Consider the following 23115-nt stretch of genomic DNA (forward strand, 5'->3'; position numbering starts at 1 on the left):
TTGTGATAGTACTAAAATTAACTGTGCAATTTACACACTTTCCCCTAATTATCCCAAACATACTATTTTGTAGCACAAATGTGGGCAGAATATACTATAGCTTCAAAAGTAATATAAATATATTGAGGTGGCTCTAATGTATTTGAATAAACACATTTTATCATCTGCAAGACATTAACACCGCATTGCAACAGAGGTAAAGCATTTATTGCCTATTGTGATTTTCTTGTGCACTATTCTTGATGTCTTGGTCTTGTCTTCTGAATATGTAATACAAGTAATTCAAAATGACAAAGGATGTTTTGCCTGAATGCGCAGAGTGATTCCTAACTTGCTAAACCACAAAAGAAGACCATTTACCATTAAAGCAGAAAGAATTGCTTCTGAAATTATTCAGTTTAATTACATCTTTCACACCCAGAGGTCTAACATGAATGAGCAGTAACCAAAAATGAATTATGCTGAATCCACTTCAAATGGCATTGAATTGCACAAGATGTGCACAAGCTGCTAAACTTTTCAGAATTTTTCATAGCTTCTTAAGTGACGCTGTGTTTGGTCCTGTAAGGAGACATATTTTTGAAATGTGACAGTGCTGGCCTTTTCAATAGATTTAAGACCTGGTACAAGATTGCCAGTGAATTTAGTAGTTACATTTTTTAATATACTTTTTATACTATTTATACAAGGTAAGATGGTTTTGGTCTCCAAAATAACAGTACTATCATCATAAATGCCTGACAAATGTTAGACAGAACATTACACGTTTCAGTACTAGTTTACAGTGGAATGTATGTTTGCTGCCAAAAAAAGAGGGGTAGCAGACTTGGAATAACAGGACTTGGTTCGTGTTCCATATTGTTACAAATCACGACCAGTCTGCGTGGGGTTTATGAGGATTAGCTAGTGAAAATAGTGGAGTGAAGAAATCCTTATGGCATGAGTTTTCATCTCCAATTCACTCAAAATGGCCTAAGCTATAGGCATCTTCACACTGTAGTTTAAATGTTTGTTTGGATCTGTCTTTCTGTAAATTGAGTGTATATGGAAGGCACATCCTGATACGCCATATCTCTTTACTGTGTCACCAAATGGAATATGAGATACAGAATTTCTGGTGAGAACATGTTTCACACCATGTTGGCTACATGTAGGCCTATGTAGTAACTCATAAATATATTGGCTATTAGGAGCATGTAACATTGCATTTGATCATTTATTTTGCCCAATTAACAAGCGTTAAGTTTTATCTGAATAATCCCAAAGTTTTCTCTTAATTCACTAATTATTGTAGTGTTTTCTTTCTTCTAAAATTAGAGGATGTAGCTTGTTAAAAGACATAACAGTTCAATTCAATTCAATGAGTCATTTCAAAATACTGACTATGCTTCAGAGGTTATTTCTTATGTTGTTGGTATATTGCTTGGTGCTCAAAGCTAGTTAAACTTTGGTGCTTTCTCACAATGTGCAGAACTGATAAATGACTGGCTCTAGGCATGGAGAATAAAGGGTAGCCTTCATTTGTTCACAAGTTGAAATAGTTTTCTGGCTATAAGAAAATGCAACAGTCGTGATGTGAAGAAAAATAATTCCTTTGCAAAATCAGGCAATAAATTACCATTGCCGGGGTAAATATTAGCATGTTAGTAATGGTAGTTGTCAGAAACACCCCCAAGCCTGCCCTCTGTCCTCTGATGTAATTGCTTATCACGAGAAGGCTGTATCCAAGAGAGGATTTTCTTTTCACTGTCATCAGAGACCATCCACCGAGGTGCAACAGTGGCCAGATCTCCAAATGTGGTGTGGAAATCCGCTGTCAATGTTGCGTTCGACAAGAAAGGGTTCTCTTTAGACCAGTGGTCTCCAACCCTGGTCCTGGAGAGCTACAGGGTCTGCTCATTTTCATGGTGACTCTGCACTTCATGAATCAATTAGAGCAGTTGATTATACCGTTAACTCACCTGGTGTCTTGGGTCTCAATTGGGTGCTGATTTAAGGTGAAAACAAAAACCAGCAGACCCTGTAGCTCTCCAGGACCAGGGTTGGAGACCACTGCTTTAGACTATAAAAATGTTTTGTGGAAACTTGCAAATACATAGGTTAATATAGCCTATACACTCACCGGCCACTTCATTAGGTTAAAGGAGTGGCACTCGGTGTGGTCTTCTGCTGCTGTAGCCCATCTGCTTCAAGGTTTGACGTGTGCGCTCAGAGATTCTCTCCTGCATACCTCGGTTGTAACGGGTGGTTATTTGAGTTACTGTTGCCTTTCTATCAGCTCGAACCAGTCTGGCCATTCTCCTCTGACCTCTGCCATCAACAAGGCATTTTCGCCAGAACTGCCGCTCACTGGATATTTCATCTTTTTTGGACCATTCTCTGTAAACCCTAGAGATGGTTGTGCGTGAAAATCCCAGTAGATCAGCAGTTTCTGAAATACTCAAACCAGCCCGTCTGGCACCAACAACCATGCCACGTTCAAAGTCACTTAAATCACCTTTCTTCCCCATTCTGATGCTTGGTTTGAACTTCAGCAGATCGTCTTGACCATGTCTACATGCCTAAATTCATTGAGTTGCTGCTACGTGATTGGCTGATTAGATATTTGCGTTAACAGGTGTGAACAGGTGTACCTAATGAAGTGGTTGGTGAGTGTATAGGCCTACATACATATTCCTTTACTTTCTTTGCACATTTTAATCCATGTCACTTGCACAATTTTAATCCATGTCACTTTTCAGCATTTCATGATACAACCTAGCAATGTATGCATCACATAACGTCAGTTCACTATCTCTGGCTGATTGTGTCTTGCAACACATAATAGCCAATATTGTATGTTCGCATGACTTAATGTTATTTCTAGTCACATCATATCATCAATGCAAGTAGTACATCCACAATTTGCATCATTCCATTACATGTTACATTAGGCTACATCATAATATGTGCTTTATCAGGTTTGTTCTCATTACTTACATTTGTGTCACATAATATTTCCCACCTCATCATAGCGTTGGTTATGCAGTCTGCGGTCGGTTTAGCCGTGACCCATTGCTCTCCTTTTTGCATGGGCACCCGCGGCATGCGTTTCGTCACTGCTGTTGAGTGCACCTACTTTAATACAGGCATGATCCACCCCCACAGTATCTGCATTCTGAGCACAAAGAGATGCAGTTTGAATGCTGCTGGTGTTTGTGAAAAGCCTTTATGACCTTTTGTGAATTCTTTCATGCTGGTGGTTATTGTGTCGTAACTAGGAGTTCATACAACATGTCACAGTTACGTATTACAGCTTAAAAAAAATTTTTTTTTTTAGGAACTCCTACCTTACACTGCTTTAATAACGGACCTCTATGGCAAACACTGGTTTCTATGGACAGCAGGACAAGACAATTGCAAAAGCAAACTGAAAACATTGCCAGCTGCCAGTGACTGTAAGTGGGTGGGGCCTTATGTGGAAATAGCTTGTAAATAGGCTAATAAATAATAGCTGTTGGGTGGTTTACGGAAGTGTGCCCCTTATCAGACCCCCAAAGGAAAACAGACTGTGTTTATGGTGCTGACAAGATGGTTTGATAAAGAGATGGTGCTATTGCCCCTATTGCCCTGTTGCAAACATTTTGCTGGCTGTGCAGAATTCTCTCACAGCTACTGAGTTGAAATAGCATTATGTAAACATTCACTTTAACCTGCCATTCCTCTTTGACTCTAAACCACCACACACCTACTGCGGTCGGAAGATACACATAGTATCCTTGTAGGCTACACAAGCCAGAGACACGTCCGCATCTACCAAGATAGATAACGATCCAAATAGAGCCACATTACTGGCGGAGAGAGGCTATAGTCCGTCCTTTAAAGTCTCCTCCTAAGTACAACTGTTAGCACAGAGGAAAGGTTAATATATTATTTTGGAGTCAGATGATCGAGATAACATTAAATTAATCCCATTCCGGTAGCACCAGGTCAGACTACACACGTTCCTTTCACCACTCAGGTACTTCTGTTGTTTGGTGTGTCTGAGGGTATTCTTACATAAGGTATATAAAATACAAAATTGTTGCTTATAAATTAAAAGTTACCCAGTAAGTTACCAAAAGTAGTAGTTTTCCTATTGTGGACACCACATTTTTATGTTAAAAGGCATATTCATGTTCAATTGTCTTGAACTCACTTGTAGCTACTGTGCATGCTGATGAATTTCATTAAAAGCATTAAAACATACAAAATGTTTTCTATGATTCAGCACATGAAAATAAATAATAAATCATCTCAAATACTTAACTCAAATGACATATCGTCTCATTGCTGCATGGGACAGATGAACAGCAATGGAATGACGTGCATGGATTTTTACAACAGCTGACCACATGCTGATAATCACTCCTTAAAGGCATCAACGGCCCCTGCTGTGCAATGGAAATGGCTTTTTATTTGCTGTCGTGAAGCACTTGAAGCTGATTTGAATCATAATGTCAGGAATTGGCTGTATTTGTAAATGTAACTGGCCACATGTACAGTATGTATTGTAATTAGAATTGTTCCTTCATTTGAGAAAAATGGCTATGAAGCCCAAGTATTTAATCAAAACCTGGCAACAATGTAGTTATTGTTTTTTATGCTGTTATTTCAAGAAAACATAATTATGAAAAATAATCGCATTATTACAAAATGTAATAATTATTTTATTTAAATAAATAAATAAATAAATAAATAAATAAATAAATAAATGGTTATCATGGGAAAAGATAAAAGAGTCTAAAAGACCCATACATGTGTGACCCAAATGGCTGACTGTGCTGGATTGACATCATGGCAGGTATTTTCAAATGAATCCAGTTTTATTTTATACTCGGTTTGAGGCATTGGGAAATATTAGTTTCCGGTTTTGCAGGAAATATAGATGGTACACTGAAAAAGCGGTTCCACAAGATTAACATGCTTTAAATGCACCTAATATATTTGTATTTGTATATTTGCAGCTTAAACGATGTGCAATATAATCTGGTCAAGCACTTTCAATAAATGCTCATTTTTCCTCATTTTTTAGTGTGTTGTCATTTCTTCACAAACATTGAGAAGAATTCTGAAGTCTCTATGTTCGTGTAGACATCTTTAATGTTGTATAGATGCACAAACAATTTGGACCTTTTTGAGGTAGTGCTTCTTCTCCAGGATCCTCTTGGAAACATAAGGTGCTTCATGGGTACAAACTAATGCATCTTATAAGAGTGTGATATGTGGCCACACAGACTACTTTTAGGAGCATAGAAAAAAAACAATTAATTGGAGGATACCTGCTATAATGTTATGCTAACTGGTATCTTTTCTCCTAGCAAGATAATTTGGCCATTTCTGAATAATAGAGAAAGATATTATATCCAGGCCTTGAATTTCATCCATTTTTGGATTAGCCTTGGCAAATCCAAAATTTAATAGGGCCCCAAGGCCAAGTCAGATGGCAGTAAGGCCAATATCAAATTAAACAGGAGGGAATCAAGGCTAGAAAGCACACTATAAAAAGCATTTACTCCATTCATACAATCAAAAGTCACAAGAGAAAAGAAATTACAACTAACATTTTATACAAAAACCTTATACCATGCAACAAAAATAATGGCAGGTAATGACATGCTCAGATTGTTGTTAAACTAAAGCTCTATTTATAGCTTTATGAAAAATATTGCAGGTATAGGTAAGTGCTCAGTTGATGGCTGTATATTTAAACAATATGCTTGTTATGTTTATACAACTATATTGTTATTTTTTCTTTGACAATGTTAATACCTCTTTATTACTTCTGACCACTGAACAAATACGGTGCTGATTGGCCACGTGACGTTAATGGTCCAATCAAACAGAGAGCTAATTTCTAGCCACAGAACAAATTTAATGCTCACTGGCAGCAGGGTCTTGTAATAACCAACCATGCTTTAGAGTGGCTAGAATGTAAACTGGTATATCTTATGCCCAATTTGAGCTACTGTCATGAAAATTCATGCATCTATTGATGTGAAGGGCATGGAAGAAATTAACTTTTGGTGAATATCTGACTTGTGGAACTGGTATATCTTGAAAATTTCATGGTGTTGGCAGAGGCCAACTCTGCCAAGTGCCATCTTCTAGTTCTTAGATTGTGCATTACTAAAAACAATATAATATGGCACCTCCTGTATTTTCTCAAATTGTGTGTGGATGGCTGAATATTTCTAGGGATGTTTATACTAACATTAATTCTTATATTCAAGTTATACATGTATAACACCAAAGAAATGCAAATCCCAACTGGTAATGAAGTTAGCTCAGTAGTTACTGTATAACTTCTGTATGTACAGTTATCAACTAACAATGATTGATAGCTAAATTGATCACTGAAGAAGCTTTAGTCCTTCAGAGTAAGTAGTTATTTATCAACAGAAATAGCTATGCAGCTAGCAAAGTTAAACAGCCTTTTCACAACAGGATTAAGAAAGACTACTTCAATAATTTTTTCAATTTATTTTATTTTATTTTTACATGGATGTTCCTGTTAGGTCACTGAAGCTATACAGGCCCTTGATTGACGGAATTGCTTGAGAGCATTGCGGGAAAGATGTTGGAGATATGCCGTGCGCCGATACCATGAGGAAATGTGGCTGACCAGTGCCAATTCAGCATGCACTGGAAAAAAAAAAAACATTAGAGAATTATTTCCACAAGCTGAAATGCAGTTTCCCCCCCTTCATTTGGTCTATAGTGGTAGTGCAAGTAGTTATTTGGAAAAGGGCATTAAGACCAAAATTCGGGCCATCCACAGGCCTGGGCGTATTGCCACCTTGCAATTTGAGCCCTGTAAAATATATAGCAATAATGTGATCTTTCCTTGAAAAATGTGATCATTTCTCATTTGAGATAGGGATAACTCTTCATGGCAGCATTATGGTTTTGCTGATGAGCCATGTGGCATGGCAGCCATGTTGAATGTTGACTTAATTCTCTCTGGATGTAATTTAAAGTACACGCGCACCCAAATACACATCTCATATTATATTTCAGTATGACAGTTGCTCATAGACTGAAGCCAACATGATAAGAATCTTAAGAAGTAATGTTTTCTGTGAGTTCCATTTGAAAAATTCAAATGATGCTGACACAAGTAAGAAAATAATCATCACATATTTAGCCAATTTGAAGAGCACCATTGATTTGCTGTTTGATGCTGTTTCACTGTTGATAATTCAGCTCTGCATTTGAATTGACAGTATTGACAATCATAAGATTCTCTGGCTGTCCACTGGATGACCATGTGTAAGCATGGTATAATGTGCATGTTTTATCTTTATAGTTCAGTATTGTTTATTTTAATGTATTTCCTCTGCCATACTTTACTAAATTAACTGTTTTTTTTTTTAAACCTTTATTTAACCAGGAAAGTCCCTTTAGGGAGACCTGGCCAAGACAGCACACCATTACAAAAAGAGAAAAAATAAATAAATACATTTAAAAGCCTTGTAAACTCCAAGACTATGAAAATATAAATGTGGCAGTTATAATCCATGTTACTAATCAACATAGTGTTGACATCTGACCAGCGAGTCAGATCTGCAAAGAAGGTTCAAGATCCATGGAAGAAGCAACACATGAAAAACATGGATTTGGTTCACAACTCCTTATATGGATTACTACAGTATTATTATTATAGTATTTTAAAAAGTAAGTATTTTAATGTATTCAGACCATTACATCTTCAACCAAAAGATGTCACTGTTGTACAAAAAAAAAAAAACTCAATTTCTGCATATGTACAGAGCATGGCACATAATCTACATATTGTGTGACACATTTCTGAATCTGGATGTAAATCTATATTGCATTTTAATCACAAAGGCCCTATCTACTGAACCTTGAATTTTCAAATGACATTTTATGGTAAAATCCCAATTCAGGTAATTATACTTGCTCAGACTTCTGTCTAAATATGGTAATAATATCGAACAAAAATACCATTTTGAACATTGAAGTTAGTTTTGGATCTTTTTTGGGGAAATTAATTACTCTATACTACAGATAACGTTGGTCATATAAACCCTTGGAAATAGACAGACAGATGCAACACTCATTTATTGGAAATAACCACACACGCACATATCATGTGTCTTTTCACAAATTGTGCGATGTTGAAATATAATTGCGTCAGTTTTGGTAATTATATGGAGGGCTGCCTGAAAATCAATTTTACTGATATCATTCTATCCATCAAATTGGTTTCCCACTTGCTGAGTGCTGACATGAAATATTAATAGAATTTTTAGGCCATTTAAGGTATGACCAGATAAAACTTATGTTTCCTTATTGAATATACATCCAGACCATAGCGGAAAGGACCAGGTGTATCACTGTGTTCAATTGAGAATACCAAAGCGCTAAAAATTCTCTCTCGATTTCCTATTCTGAAATGGATGTAGTGATACTATGTATTAATGCCGTGCCCACTCCGACCTGAATGCACATACCTGGAAGTCCTGAAGATGTTTCCATTATAATGTGCATCGCGTAACCTTTCATAAACGCAGGGGGAGAATGTGTTCCTCAGCCATTGAGATGAGACAATATTATTATAATTCTACAAAGGTCAAGCCTTTGCTGTGTGGGATTCAGGCAAGTAAAAGCACAGAATGCAGAAAAGGTCACTTCCACTAGAATTGTATTAGCTTGCTGCCATTTTATATCATTTGTTTGCCTGATTGATGTAAGCTTAATATTGAATATTCATTTCTAAACTCAAAAACATGCCTCTACTTGAATGAGAGCTTCTCGTTAGATAGACTTCTGATGGAAATATTTAAATACAAACCAGGCACAGTTGTTAATGCTTTCTATACTATCAGCTGTTCCATTAAAACAATATTTGTGGGTATTCATATTTAATTAACAACCTTTTCATAGCAATAGCTAAAGTTACATTTTTTGAAAATTTCAAAGATTATGATTGATTCATATTCTATTACATATGCCCTGACAAACCATCATAACTGTTCATAGATTCAGAAGTGTCATAATCATCTTGGTTGCACACATTAATTAAATTTTATTGTTAATTTCCTAGATTTTTAAAAAGAGTTAGCGCTGTAAAGGCCATGGTATCATGACATATCATAAGTCAGAGCACCACTTGACCATTTGGTCAGTTTTTTATTATTTGAAATGCACTGCCATTTATCAAAGCCATTACATTTCCTCCTTGGTACAAGGCTATAAGCTCTACCTTGCTGTTATTTCCAACCTTTCTTTTGGATCTGTGACACCCTTGTTAGGAAAATAAAATTATAAAAATTCAGAATAAAATGTCTGCATCCATGCATTCTATTTTGACAGAAATGCTATTTAATAAGGGTTTTAGCTCTAAAAATACAGAGAGAAGAGAAAAGCAATAAACTGTATGTGAGGGTCAAAGGGTTGTTCTCTGTCTAATAGTCGCCACAGCAAGAACAAATACTTCCACAGGCCTTTGCACCAAGCTCTAATGAACTACCCAAGGTCTGTGGTACAAGCTTGTCATTTTGAACTATTCATTTGTGTGCGGAGGCAAGGTAGCTGGCAGACACACTAAAGCTAACAAACTAGCGTCCGGCATTCTGTAATGCAACAGAGCACTAACAAGCAGCATTTTAGTGCAATCAGCACTGCACACTCATTACCCTATTTCAGAGCTGCCTTTGATTTAAGATGAAAGTTTATTTTCATCCCCCCCCCACCCCCCATCAATCACACTGGGGGGAAGAGGAAAGGAAAAACAGATAACCCTGTCATATTTAACATCGGTTGAAATATTCTTCCCAGAGGATGTGGAGTAACAGGCATTTAAATGTATGACAAAAGATGAGAAGCGACATTGTATCCCATAGAGAAGGTTGTGCCATGCCTACCATGTGCAGAAAGCCAGCCTCGCAGTTCTGCCCAGTGGCACGGTCCCAAACACTGTCAGATTGGAGACTGAGGAGCACTACTGTTCCATCACAGGCAGTTAATAATTAGATCAACATTACCCCTCAACAATAGGTTACATAGATCAGCTACTTTCAAATTGCATTTCCTTCCTGTTAGGTCCATTAGTGTTGCAAACCAGACTGCCTTTAGAAAATTCCTTATTGCTGCTGTTTCTGAATGCAGCTCCTAAAATGGATAATGCAGGAGACATCAGAGCCAATTATACCCAAACTCTCCTGTGATCATTTTTGTTGAAACTAAGCTTTAAGAATTTGCGAGCTTCTAAACCATTGCGATAAAGAAAATGCGTAAGATGTGGCCACCTATGGATGCAGACAGGAACAATTAATTTCTGTCAAAAAAGCTCCTGCTTTCTAATTATAACCACACAGATAGTATTATCATTGCACTGTAGCTTGAATCAGGCATGGTTGCACTGCATATGTGATTATTTTTTATTTATACGGTGACAACTTAATATGGCTTTGTTTTAATTTTTGTCTAAAGCAAGCTCCCAACAATTAATTTGCCATTTCTTTGCGTCATCTCGGTGTATTTCGGCCTTTCTTTTACTGCATTTGAATTGGGCTGCCATTGTCAAAACGTCACTAAATGTCTCCTGCTAACCGATGGCAAACTAATGAGACTGATTTAGTCATTAATAGTGTTTTTTCCACATTCATGAACTTTTGAGCTTGCCGTTCTTCATCTTAATTTCTTCTGTGTTCCATGACTAACCTTTCCTTTCATATTCTGGTACATGTCTTCATCTTCATCAGAATAGATCAAAAAGTTCCTAGTCCCTCTGTCGTCCCTGCTTCCTTTCTACCTCTACTTTTGGTCTTTATGTATTCTAGCAGTCAATTAAATATGATAACTGTTGGTTTGTTAGCTAAGAAGCATTGAGATTATGTACTGTATCTGCCATTGTATGGTGTCCAATTACAATCCATATAGGAAATTTATGAACAGCTTAAACTGATTTGATGGCAATCCATGAAGATAGTATTTTCAGACAAACTGCATTACATTACATTACAGGCATTTGGCAGACGCTCTTATCCAGAGCGACGTACAACAAAGTGTATAACCATAACCAGGAACAAGTATGACGAAACCCCTAGAGAGAAGTACCGGTCCAAGTACAGGGAACAACCGCATAGTTCAACCTGGACCCTGGTGGTTAAACTGATTAACACTAACAACGAGAACGGCAACAACGCAATCTATGGAAAAATAAAAATAAATAAAAATACAAGTAGTCGTTAAGACTGGCGCATCAACTAAGTCACCTATTAAACAGCTGCCTAGTTACAACCCTAAGTTTAGTCATTTACAGGGGGGGAAGGGATGGGGAGAGGTGCAGCCTGAAGAGGTGGGTCTTCAGTCGTCGTTTGAAATGGGTCACAGTCTCAGCTGTTCTGACCTCCACAGGGAGGTCATTCCACCATCGTGGGGCCAGAACAGAGAGGAGACGTGTTCTGGAAGTGCAGGTGCGAAGAGGGGGAGGTGCTAGGCGTCCTGAGGTAGCAGAACGGAGGGATCTGGCTGGCATGTAGGGTTTGAATATCTTTTGAAGGTATGCTGGGGCTGATCCCTTGACTGCCTGGTATGCTAGAACCAATGTTTTGAATTTGATGCGAGCTATAACAGGCAGCCAGTGGAGGGTAGTGAGCAGGGGAGTTACGTGGGAGTGTCTGGGGAGGTTGAAGACCAGACGAGCCGCAGCATTCTGAATGAGCTGCAGGGGTCTGGTGGCAGATGCCGGTAGTCCAGCCAGAAGAGAGTTGCAGTAGTCCAGGCGGGATAGAACCATTGCTTGGACCAGGAGCTGGGTTGAGTAGGTGGTGAGAAAGGGGCGGATTCTGCGGATGTTGTATAGGAAAAATCTGCATGCCCGGGTTACTGCTGCAATGTTGTTGGAGAGGGACAGCCTGTTGTCCATCATCACTCCGAGATTCTTGGCGCAGGGTGATGATGTCACTACGGTGTCCCCTAAGGAAATGGAAAAGTCGAGGAGGGGAGAGGATAGAGCAGGAATAAAGATTAGCTCCGTCTTTCCCGGGTTGAGCTTCAGGTGGTGATTGTCCATCCAGCTCTGTATGTCCCTCAGGCAAGCGGAGATGCGGGCGGGGACCTGTGTGTCCGATGGGGAGAAGGAGAGAAAGAGTTGCGTGTCGTCGGCATAGGAATGATAGGACAAGCCATGGGCAGATATTACAGGGCCAAGGGATCTGGTGTACATGGAGAAGAGAAGGGGACCAAGGACTGAGCCCTGGGGAACTCCGGTGGTGAGGGGACGGGGTGGTGATACCTTACCCGCCCAGGCAACCTGGAAGGAGCGGTCAGAGAGGTAGGACTCAATCCAGTCAAGGACTGTGCCGCGGATCCCTGTTGCTGCCAGGGAGGACAGGAGGGTAGAGTGGTCCACAGTGTCAAATGCAGCGGAGAGGTCTAGGAGAATCAGGACAGAGGAGAGGGAGGCTGCTCGTGCGGCATGGAGTGACTCACTGACCGAGAGGAGTGCAGTCTCAGTCGAGTGGCCAGGCCTGAAGCCAGACTGGTGGGGATCAAGCAGGTTGTTCTCAGAGAAATAAGCAGAGAGCTGGTTAGATGCAGCACGTTCGAGTGTTTTGGATAGGAAAGGGAGGAGAGATACCGGGCGGTAGTTCTGAATGACTGAAGGATCTAGTGTGGGTTTCTTCAGCAGCGGGGTGATGTGGGCCTTCTTGAAGGATGAGGGGAAACATCCAGAAGATAGGGATGAGTTCACGAGGGAGGCGACAAAAGGGAGGATGTCTGGTGTGATTGCTTGAAGGAGAGATGAGGGGATAGGGTCGAGGGCGCAGGTGGTAGGGCGGTGGGTGAGCAGAAGCTGGGAGACTTCAGTGTCTGAGAGGAGAGAAAATGTGGAGAAACAGGGGGCGGAGGACGCAGAGGGGGCGGAGGACGCAGAGGGGGCGGAGGACGCAGAGGGGGCGGAGGACGCAGAGGGGGCAAAGGAGGTGCGGATGTCTGCAATCTTTTCGTCAAAGAATGCTGCAAAGTCATCTGCAGTGAAGGAAGACTGGGGTGGAGGAGGTGGCACGCTGAGGAGAGAAGAGAAAATAGAGAAAAGTTGACGAGGGTTAGAAATGGAGTTATGAATTTTGGTTTGGTAGAATTTTGCCTTAGCGGCAGTGACAGAAGAAGAGAACTCTTTCAGGAGAGACTGATAGGCTGAGAGGTCAGATGGGTCCCTGGATTTGGCCCACTTCCTCTCAGCAGCGCGGAGGGTGGCCCTGGAGGTGCGCAGGATGTCAGACATCCATGGACTGGGAGGGGATGAACGTGCTGGCCTAGGGACGAAGGGGCATAGGGAGTCGAGTGCTGAGGAGAGAGATGACGTCAGGGTGGAGGATGCAGAGTTAGTGGGGAGCTTGGAAAATGATTGAAGAGTGGGGAGGGAGGCAGTCACTCTGTGAGCAAGAGAAGAGGGTGATAGGGAGCGGAGGTTACGGCGGACAGTGACAGTGGGGATGGGAGGGGGAGAGGGAGGGTGTGGAGAGAGGGGGAGGGAGAAGGAGATGAAATGATGGTCAGACGTATGCAGGGGGGTAACCGTAAGATTGGAGCTGGAGCAGGTCCTCAGGAAGATCAGGTCTAGGAGGTTGCCTGCCTTGTGGGTTGGAGGAGAGTGTTGTAGGGAGAGGTCAAAGGAGTGAAGTAGTGGTAGGAAGGCAGCAGACTGGGAGGCTTCTAGGTGGATGTTAAAATCTCCGAGGAGGATCAGCGGGGTGCCGTCCTCAGGGAAGGAGCTGAGCAGGGTGTCTAGCTCATCCAGGAAGCTTCCCAGGGGCCCCGGGGGGCGATAAATAACAATAATATAAAGGTTAGCAGGGTAGGTGATAGAGACAGGATGGAATTCAAAAGTGGATATGGACAGGTCAGGGAGGGGGAGAACAGAGAATTTCCAGGTGGGGGAGATCAGTAGACCAGTACCACCACCACGGCCAGATCGCCGGGGGGTGTGGGAGAAGGAGTAGGAGGATGAGAGGGCAGCAGGAGTGGCAGAGTTGTCTGGTGTGATCCAGGTCTCTGTGAGGGCAAGGAACTGCAGGGATTGGAGGGAGGCATAGGCAGAAATGAAGTCTGCCTTGCGCGTAGCAGACTGGCAGTTCCATAGTCCCCCTGTGACCGTGAAGTTCTCACAGGGGGTCAGCGGGGGGTAGCAGAGGTTAGAGGGGTTCCGTTGTCGGGGGGGGGCACGTCGCTGGAAGCGCCTTCTGAGGGGGAGAGCACAGACTGGAATGGGGAACTGGCTCATAAACTAGGAGGGAGCGACGCTAGCGTCGCTCCGAATGTACCTAATTAGCAGCTGAAAAGCTGAGTCGAATAACGCACTGATTACAGAAGTATATTTTGGTCTTGGATATCGTTTCTGATACATGAACAATAACAGTGAGGCCTCACTGGAATCATCACCAGTAGATGGAGTAGGGGCACAGGAAGTGAATTGTAAGGAGTACCATTTAGTAAGCTAAGCAGTGTCAGTTTTTCTGATTGATATCAAGTTACTTGACATGTGAATGTACTCATACCTTTCAATTACATCACATTTCAAACAGCCATACAGCTATCTTGAAAAATGAGGAAAATGTTTCCAATTTGCTTCCATAGACAATGCATGTTGTTTTCATTTATAAGATAAGGCCACTAGCAAGCTAGCTAAGAAGGACTGCCATCTCATATGGATGCACTTTATTTAATCTTTTTTTAATAACAAGAAGAAAGCCCCCATTTTCACTGTTGAAACTCAGCAGAACTTGAATTGGGAGACACTCAGATGAACATTTGACCTGTCATTTCTTGTCTTCTTCAGGCCTTGGTGTGGCTATAAGTAAGGCTAACTCTTCCCTTGAACCTTGCTCACATCTCAGGGGCAGTGGGGCGAAGGACAGTTATCAACTCTCATATTTGCGACAAAAATGTTGTCTACTATTTTGACAGAGATTCATTCATAGATCTGTTAGAATGAAGTTTACAAATTTGAGAGATTATATTTGTTAAATTTGTTAATATGCTCAATGGGAGTCCATCACTGTCATTGTAATTACAGCACTTCCAAATAATGCCTCTGCAGGCTGCAGGCTTTGCCTTAGAAAGACTGCAGAAAAAAAGGCTTGGTTGGCACATTGTGCTTAAGCTGTGCTTCCTAGTGTTGCAATAGGGCTCATGGTGTGTGCTAGTAGTTTCTCTCTCCATATGGGGTGTTTAAGTGACAGGATGGCATAACCCTATCAATAGGATAGGAAGAGAATGCAAAATAGTTAATAAAAATTGGTTACCAAAATACACTTGGTTGGAAAACATAGGGTTTCATTTGCTGACTAGAGTTCTAGGGTTTTGGTTGCTAAGCACATGGCCCCAAGTAAAAAAGCAGCTGATGAGATCAGTCACAAGAAAGAGGGAAAACAGACCCGATGGCATTGAACTCTGGTAACTTGCTAACCGTTAGCTAGATGTAAAGACTAATAGAGGCCTATTCAGCTTGATCCTGGATTAAATTAATCATCAGGCTTCGTTATGTACAATTATTTTTGTGCTCAGCTACCACAGAACACCTAGTGATTTACATAAATCACTGCAATTTTTTATGCGACATTAAATGTCCCATTTATCTTCAGTTAACTTCCAAGTTCACTTCTGGCTTAACTTGAGACCTCACTTTCTTTGTAACTTCAGATATAAGTTCACTTCCTACATTAAGTTCTGGCTTTACATCATTTTTGGCACTTTATACTCTTCATACATTTTGGACATTTAATAAATCAATGCAGTTTAGAAATGTGAAAAAAGAGATAAATTGCACATCCAGGAGAACCTAAGGAGGCAGCCAGATTTGGAAGGAATTCAGCTGTCTCTTTGAGAGATTGAAAGATGCTCAAGGATACTGGTAATAGGAGGTAAAACATTATGACCGTTTAGTGAGCATATCTGAGTCAGAGGTATTTTCATATTGATTTTATGATTTAATATTGTGATGTTACTTACTGCATCCATGGCAGTGACATCCATGATAGCCATTTAAAACTGTATTGTGGCTCCCACGAGTCCTTATATGCATTCATATGTGTTTGTGTTATTATTGTTTTGGTTTTGATGTTTTTCTTTAGTGTTCCCGGGTGAGATTTTTTCCCCACCCTTTCCTCTCTTCAGGAAATTACTTTATTTTTACATTTCACCATTTAATTTAGCAATCATCCGTTCCAGATTTGTAAGAAAAAAGGAATGAAAGCACTATTCGATGCAATACCTTTCATGGCCAGCACTGAATCGTTAATATGTTTGTTAGGACCCCTCACTGTTCACCTTAACCCTCCCCTTCACAGCCACCATATTCCTGAACTCCTGGAATTAAGAATTTCCTCAACCCACTCCAACAAGCACCTCAGTGAATGTGTCATGATGGAAAATACTAAATTACCAAAATATCGATAAAAGCAAGTATAAGAGAGTTTGTTAATAGGAAATTGTTGAGGGAAACTTTCACTTTATGAATATGCAAGAAATTAAGGTTTTCTGAATCTTATAATTTTATTTCATTATTTTATTTTATATAATTTAATTTAAGGCTTAACAAACAAAGACATTAGTTAGGGATATTTGTTGTATCCATCCAGTTTAAGAAAGGGTATATATTTCTTAATTGTCTATGGTAAAAATTATTATATTTTTATTTTTCAAATTAAGCTGAGAAGTTATTTCCTATTTTATTATGGTAAGTCAGAGCTAGTGTGCACAAATTGTGTTCTCCTGGTAGTTTGCACACATCTGAGAATCTAAGCATCCCATCAGAAATATAGCAAATTCTGTGCAATTTGTGCAGCATAAATGTTATGTTAAATGTTGTCTTTTTTGAGAAATGTATAGATACTGTGTGAGTTTAGGATGTCTTTTACTAGGGTATCACTGTAAAGGTTATGGCCTTTTTAACAGAGATGCTGAAACTCTCCCAACACTAAACAGGCTATCTTGTACTTAATAAGCTGTATGTTTAAAACATTTGTTGTCTAGATTGTCCTAATTGTATTACATATGCAATTGGGGTAGGAGCATGGGCTTGGATAGGAACTTACACATATTTACAGTTAGATTTTTTTTTCAAATGTAGACCTATATAACCAAAAATTTTTGATTGGTGCCATGTGCCCCCCTTTTTTGTATAGTTTTGGTATCACTTGACAGTGTTTTGTAAAAGATGCATGTTTATGCTACATGCAACACTTTTGCTATCAAGGAATTCAGACCTACATTACTTTTATGCTACATTCTAGATGCAAATTTTCATTTCTGTGCCAACAGGCAGACAGACAGATATACTTACAGATAGACTTTTTATACTTTCAAACCAAATGCATTACACTTGGGAGAGGGTAATGAAGAGTGGGTAATAAAGAGCAATTTATTTGATGATAAGCTTATCTACTGGTCATGCTTAAATCTACTCGTGAAGAAAATGGAACAATATTCTATTAATATTTTATGAACATATCATTAACATAGAACTTGGTTCAAAGGATACAATCAAAGAATTGATTGGTGAAACAGCATTCACTTAATCTTCTTGTGATATACTGAGAACTACTTTTGCTACATTCGGGAAAAAAGAGATTACAATGTTACATTTTATTTAAATACGAGTATATCTATTTGTTAATTTATATATGTACACATTAGGTATAAGATGGTCTGTTGGTGCAGGTTTAAAAACAGCTTAAATTGATTAATGCGTTAGGATAAAAAATTTGGGGTTTTCAATGTTTTTTTTGTTTGTTTTTTTTTCTATGTTTCTCCCCAATTTAGTTGTTATACCAATTCCCTGTGTGTATCACAGTCCTGGTCGATGCGCTATCCTCTGTCGGTCGGTTTTTCAATTTTTAAGTGTAATCATTTTACCAGATTAGCCATTTATTTGAATATGTTCAATGGAATCCCTATGTTGATTCCCATTGTCTACTTTTACTGTTTAGGAATCTTACCCAATCAAGGCCTATGCCAATACCTACTGACGTCAAAAACACATATGGCCCCCTGCTCCTCATCCATAGGCCTCAGTTTCAGTAAGACAGTGTAGATATCTTGACCTCTTTCTATCATAACTAGAATTGCATCCATCCACCAGAATTGACATGTTCGCTGAAAAAAAAACATGTCATTTAATTGCATCCTGTAATTAAAAAGTAATTATCTTGAACTTTCAGCATGTAGACCTTTAACCTGTGAAATCTAATTAAGTTTCCTGAAGAAAAAAAAATCACATTACAAGCCAATCAGCCATAAATAAGAGAAATTAAAACGGAGTGATTGAGTGCTGAACTGGAGAGATAACGGAACACACATGCCAAAGTCTCACTCCTTGGAATGCTAAATGACTGCAATATACACATGCAGTGCATCAGGTAGCTTACTGATATACTAAGGCATTTAATTTTTCAGGCCACAAATGCATAAGTATTTCATGGCATGCTGAATTGACACAAAGGTTGCTGTAATTTACTATGTATACCATAGATTATTTGAAACAAGTCATGGAAACACATTGCACAGTTACCAAATTCATATTGTCTTTTCAGTGAGCTTATTTTTTCAGCCCGAAAGTAAGGGGCAAAAATGACAAAAAATATATGTTTTGCAAGAGAAAACAACTTATGCTTCTGACTAAGAAAATACTCAAATGCTGTTGTTGGCTATTTGGTTTAGATAGAGCAGAACACATTATTTATCCTGGTAATGGGGCTTGTCTTGCATACTCAGAACTGTTGGCAATAAACCACAGTTCAGCATAAAAAGACTAAACATCACACTTTCTACACTCAAGGCACACTTTACACTTCACTGTACTAGTGTTAGGCTTTGGAATTGACAAAAAGTGATCTCCACATTCTTCTATATCTGCAAGACCCACAATCCTGTGAATCATGCATGTATCACAGGCAGATTTTACTTCAGTCAGTGTGATTTTGGAAAACCAAGAATACGTGTGGAATACCAAACAACTGATTGGAGAGCTATTTGGAAACATGGTGTAAATTCCTACTGCTCTCTTGATAGAATCAGAAGAAGCTATAACAGTAGATACACTAACCTAAAAGTACCAATAATTAAAAATGGATATTTCAAATTATAGACAGCATTAAACAGCATGTTTTGTATTATCGGCATTTAACTTGTGAAAAAAACAACTAATCAAACTAACATCAATCAATTTGCAAAACAATTTACATTTATGCACATTCTCTTGGTCTGAAATGAAAGAAAGTATGAATCATGTTGTAAAAGTGCCCTTAGATTGCTGTATTGCTTATTGCTTCCATGTTTGTTTTTTTTTGTCCCTGAAGAAGCGATACTACAATCTAAGGCCACTTTTACTGCCTACAATATGAAACATGCTGAAAGAGTGCTGAGTCTGTTGAACTTTTCCTTTTAGATGCAGTTCAGAAGCACTATCTGGAGGAGACTGGCAAACAGGTGACATTTGCTTCCCTTTTCAAGTGGTTTGAATGACGTGATTTCGCATTGCTCAAATATTTGGTCGGCCAACATCATAAACATACCAAGTTCACTACCAAATTTTCTGAGATCACTCTGCTGTAGTCCGTGTTTAATTTTTCTAGTTCTCACACTTGTGCAATTATATTTCCTATAGTGAAGCTCCCAATGAAATCAAACCATACTTGTATTTAATTTAAATGGCCCAAACGAACTGCAACTGTGACAGAGCTATAATATTTGGTTGCAGGTAGATCTGACAGGAGATAATTTACAATGTTCATCTTGAAAGGCGTTTACTGGTATACTATGTAGGATTTTGTGTCTATGTAGACTCTGAGTTTGTAAACTCTACTCACACATTTGTTGAGGACACACTCTCGAGTGCTACAAGCAAAATGCGAAGTGAAGAGGTGACCTGGTCACAAATTATTTCATATATATGGTAACAGTGATTATTCAGTGTTGTAACGATCTTTACACTGAGTGCAACGAGGGTCGCTACTCCATAGTGCTGGTGCAGCTATTTTGTGTTTTTCCTTGGTTGGTACTAAGCTATTCTAGGCCCTGTTTCACAAAACAGGATTACTGAGTTACCTGGATAACTGAATTAAGTAAAACTCTGAACCCTCACTCAAATCTGGAACATGGACTGAAACAGAACTGTTCGGGGTTTTACTCCATGCAGTTATCCAGCTAACTCAGTAACCCTACTTCCTGAAATATACCCCACCCCCCTTCTTGCATAAACATAAACAATGTCTTTTTTAAATTTAAGAAACACTACTAACATTAATACTAACTTTTTCTTTTTCTCAAATGTGCAGTAAAGCTTGCCCATGCCTTTTCGCCTCATGTGGATTAGTGCAATGACATGCTGCTGTAAATATTTTAAGTAAAATAAATTGAACCCACATCACCAATGCAAACCTTCCTTCTCTGGCTTCCCATTAACTGAACAGACTTCTATTTTGTACGTAGAAGGCAAAGTGTTATTCCAAATGTGGCAAGTGTCTAGACATGGCTAGTTAGTCTAAACAACACCTAAACTCCAGCTGACACAGAGGGTTTGAATATAAGGTAACCTGCAGTTATTTGGTCAACTGTTCATTATAAAAATGCATTAACATTGAAATCAAAAATAAACAAAATAGAGCCCACTGCCACAGGATGCAGAAAAATGCTTTATTATCAACTACAGGATAAAGATAAAAACCATGGAGCTACTAATAAAGCATCTATCTACCGTATATCCTGCTGTTGTGCGCCAGATTTTTACACGTTTTATTTTGAACCCTCCTGCATTGGTTTGCACCCAGGAGAATAGCATTGCTGTGCACAGGGTATTATCCATGCATTCACATAGAATTTGAAACACAAATGGAAAGAAATGATGTTATCAGCAGCATTAGCTTGGGGATGTTACTGTATTGTATAAGTATTTAGGAAATTGAGCTTATTACTAAACAAAAGGCTTCTAATATATCACCGACTTGGCATCTTGGCACAGAATTGCCAGTTATACTTGAAAGTTGCATGTTTTAGTGCAAGTGACAGGAGGGCTGTGATTGATTTAGGCTTGGATTTATTATTATTATTATTCTTTACAATTTTATTTAAAAGTTAACATATTCAGTCATTAGCAATTAACAACTACATTAGTTAATAGCAATTCATGTGACCTTATTGTAAACAGTTAACCAACATATTTTTGGGTGGCAACTTTAGCAAACAAGTTGCCATATTGTTTTTTTTCTGACAAATGCTGAGACAGCCCTATTATTTTTGCATAATTCAAAACAGAGATTGTTACATCCAGCAGTGTTGTAAGGTGTGATGGGAAGGGTCACTGCAAGCTTTTGCAAGGCACAGGCAACAGTAGCACTGCTGTACATGTAGCGAGACACAGTGCAGAGCCGTGCTTTCGGAGAGCGCTTATTTAAATAATTAGGCTTATGGTTGCTGTGCAGTGCATATTACATTATTATTTCTAGACATTACACAAAATCCTCCCTCTTCTGTCTTTCCTGTATTTTTCATTCAGCCTGTGTGCATCACTTTGACAAACAGCAGCAGCGGCACCAGCAGTGTCTCCAATCAGATATGAGCACACAAATAGAGTGCCTGTGCAATGTAACTTGATAATACATGTCACATTAAGAAGTCATTAGATGACCATTCTCTCTCTCTCTCTCTCTCTCTCTCTCTCTCTCACACACACACACACACACACATACATTTGTGCAAAAATATGCTTGATTTTTTAGACTTCAGCTTCAGCAGCGGATTGTATCCATAGTCATTTCCAAGGCAACACAATACAGAGCAATTCAGTAGTTACTGTAAGAATGTGCCTGCTGTGACTGGAACAAAAGAAAATAAAATGAAATGAATTTTATGGCCTGCATATTATCAAAATTAAGTTCTGTGAATATAAGAATGAAGTACTTAACCGTTTAAAACGGAACAAAAAATAAATAAATGGAAGAAGAAAAATGTTTAAAAATGAGGCACTCTCCCAGAAATGATTACTTTTTGTTTTCTTTTTCATGCCTTTATTATTAATGTTACCATTAGACTTATTGCCAATTATTTGTCTCTGGTCATTGAGGCGCGACAGTGAGAGCTTCTGAAGACCCAACACAATGGCGGGATTAAGGAGGGGAAGGTTACTGTGGTTTGGCATCAGAAGGCATGAGACCGTGGCTCTCGCCTCTGCTGTTCTCTCCCCAGCCTCTCCCTTCAGATACATTATGTAGATTAAACATTGCAGCCGCACAGTGGAGTGTCTATGACTGCAGCACTTTGTTTTCCTAAATAATTAACAAGCAGTGTTGATTTACTGTCTAATGTAATACTTTGACATCTTCTGGAGAGATGGGCATCTGGCTCTGCTCTGTCTGATGGCCCCCGGACCCTCAAGTGTGAACGCAGAGCATTAAAATTTAAAGCCATTGCATTAGGAGGCCATTGCGAGATTTTTCAGTAAACACAGCGAATTGGATGGCGGCTGTAGCAGCAGTAGTGGCGCAATGATAACACCGGCTCTCCCTAATGAGGCCCCTGTAAAGGGAATGGCAATTTGGTTGGATTTTGTAGCAGTGTGTCCTCTGAGGTATTGATTTAAACTCTGACTGTAATTAGCATCCCAGGGAACATTCATAAGTTGGCATGTTGTCTCAGTTATGTTAATCCACTGCGATGCTCCAACCCAACATGTCCATTGGGGGTTTCTTTGTTCTTTTTTAGCAAAATGCTACTTGAATTCTAATTATTAGCCGTTTGAATTGGTATTTACAAAGCTGCCACCAACACTGTGACACAGCGTTTTGGCTACATTTTATAATGGGGAGAAAGATGCTTTTTTTAGGGGAGCTAATGAAGAAAACAACAAAAAAAAGAATCAAATTATATTTTGGTTCCATTGAGGTGTCATATCACAGGGAGGTGTCACTGGACATGCCATGGGTTTCTGGTTTCTCTGACAAGTGTCGCCTATTAACTGTAACCTTCTGTTCCACAAATTATCTTCAGATAACTCATATAAACATCCATACAACCTCTTCTTTTCTAGGTCATCATTTCACCAAAATTCTACCACTAATATGAAAATTA

At 39.3% G+C, this 23115-nt stretch overlaps 1 long non-coding RNA gene across 1 annotated transcript in view; it reads left to right on the top strand.

Annotated features, from left to right (window-relative positions):
• The window catches only part of LOC118225018, a 46389-nt gene that overhangs the window by 1393 nt on the left and 21881 nt on the right, over positions 1-23115 (top strand). The window contains exon 2 of the long non-coding RNA XR_004764741.1: positions 19439-19479. This is a non-coding gene — a long non-coding RNA (uncharacterized LOC118225018). The remainder of the gene's footprint in view (positions 1-19438; positions 19480-23115) is intronic.

This window comes from Anguilla anguilla, chromosome 4 (genome assembly GCF_013347855.1).
Source record: "Anguilla anguilla isolate fAngAng1 chromosome 4, fAngAng1.pri, whole genome shotgun sequence".
NCBI classification, from domain to species: Eukaryota; Metazoa; Chordata; class Actinopteri; order Anguilliformes; family Anguillidae; genus Anguilla; species Anguilla anguilla.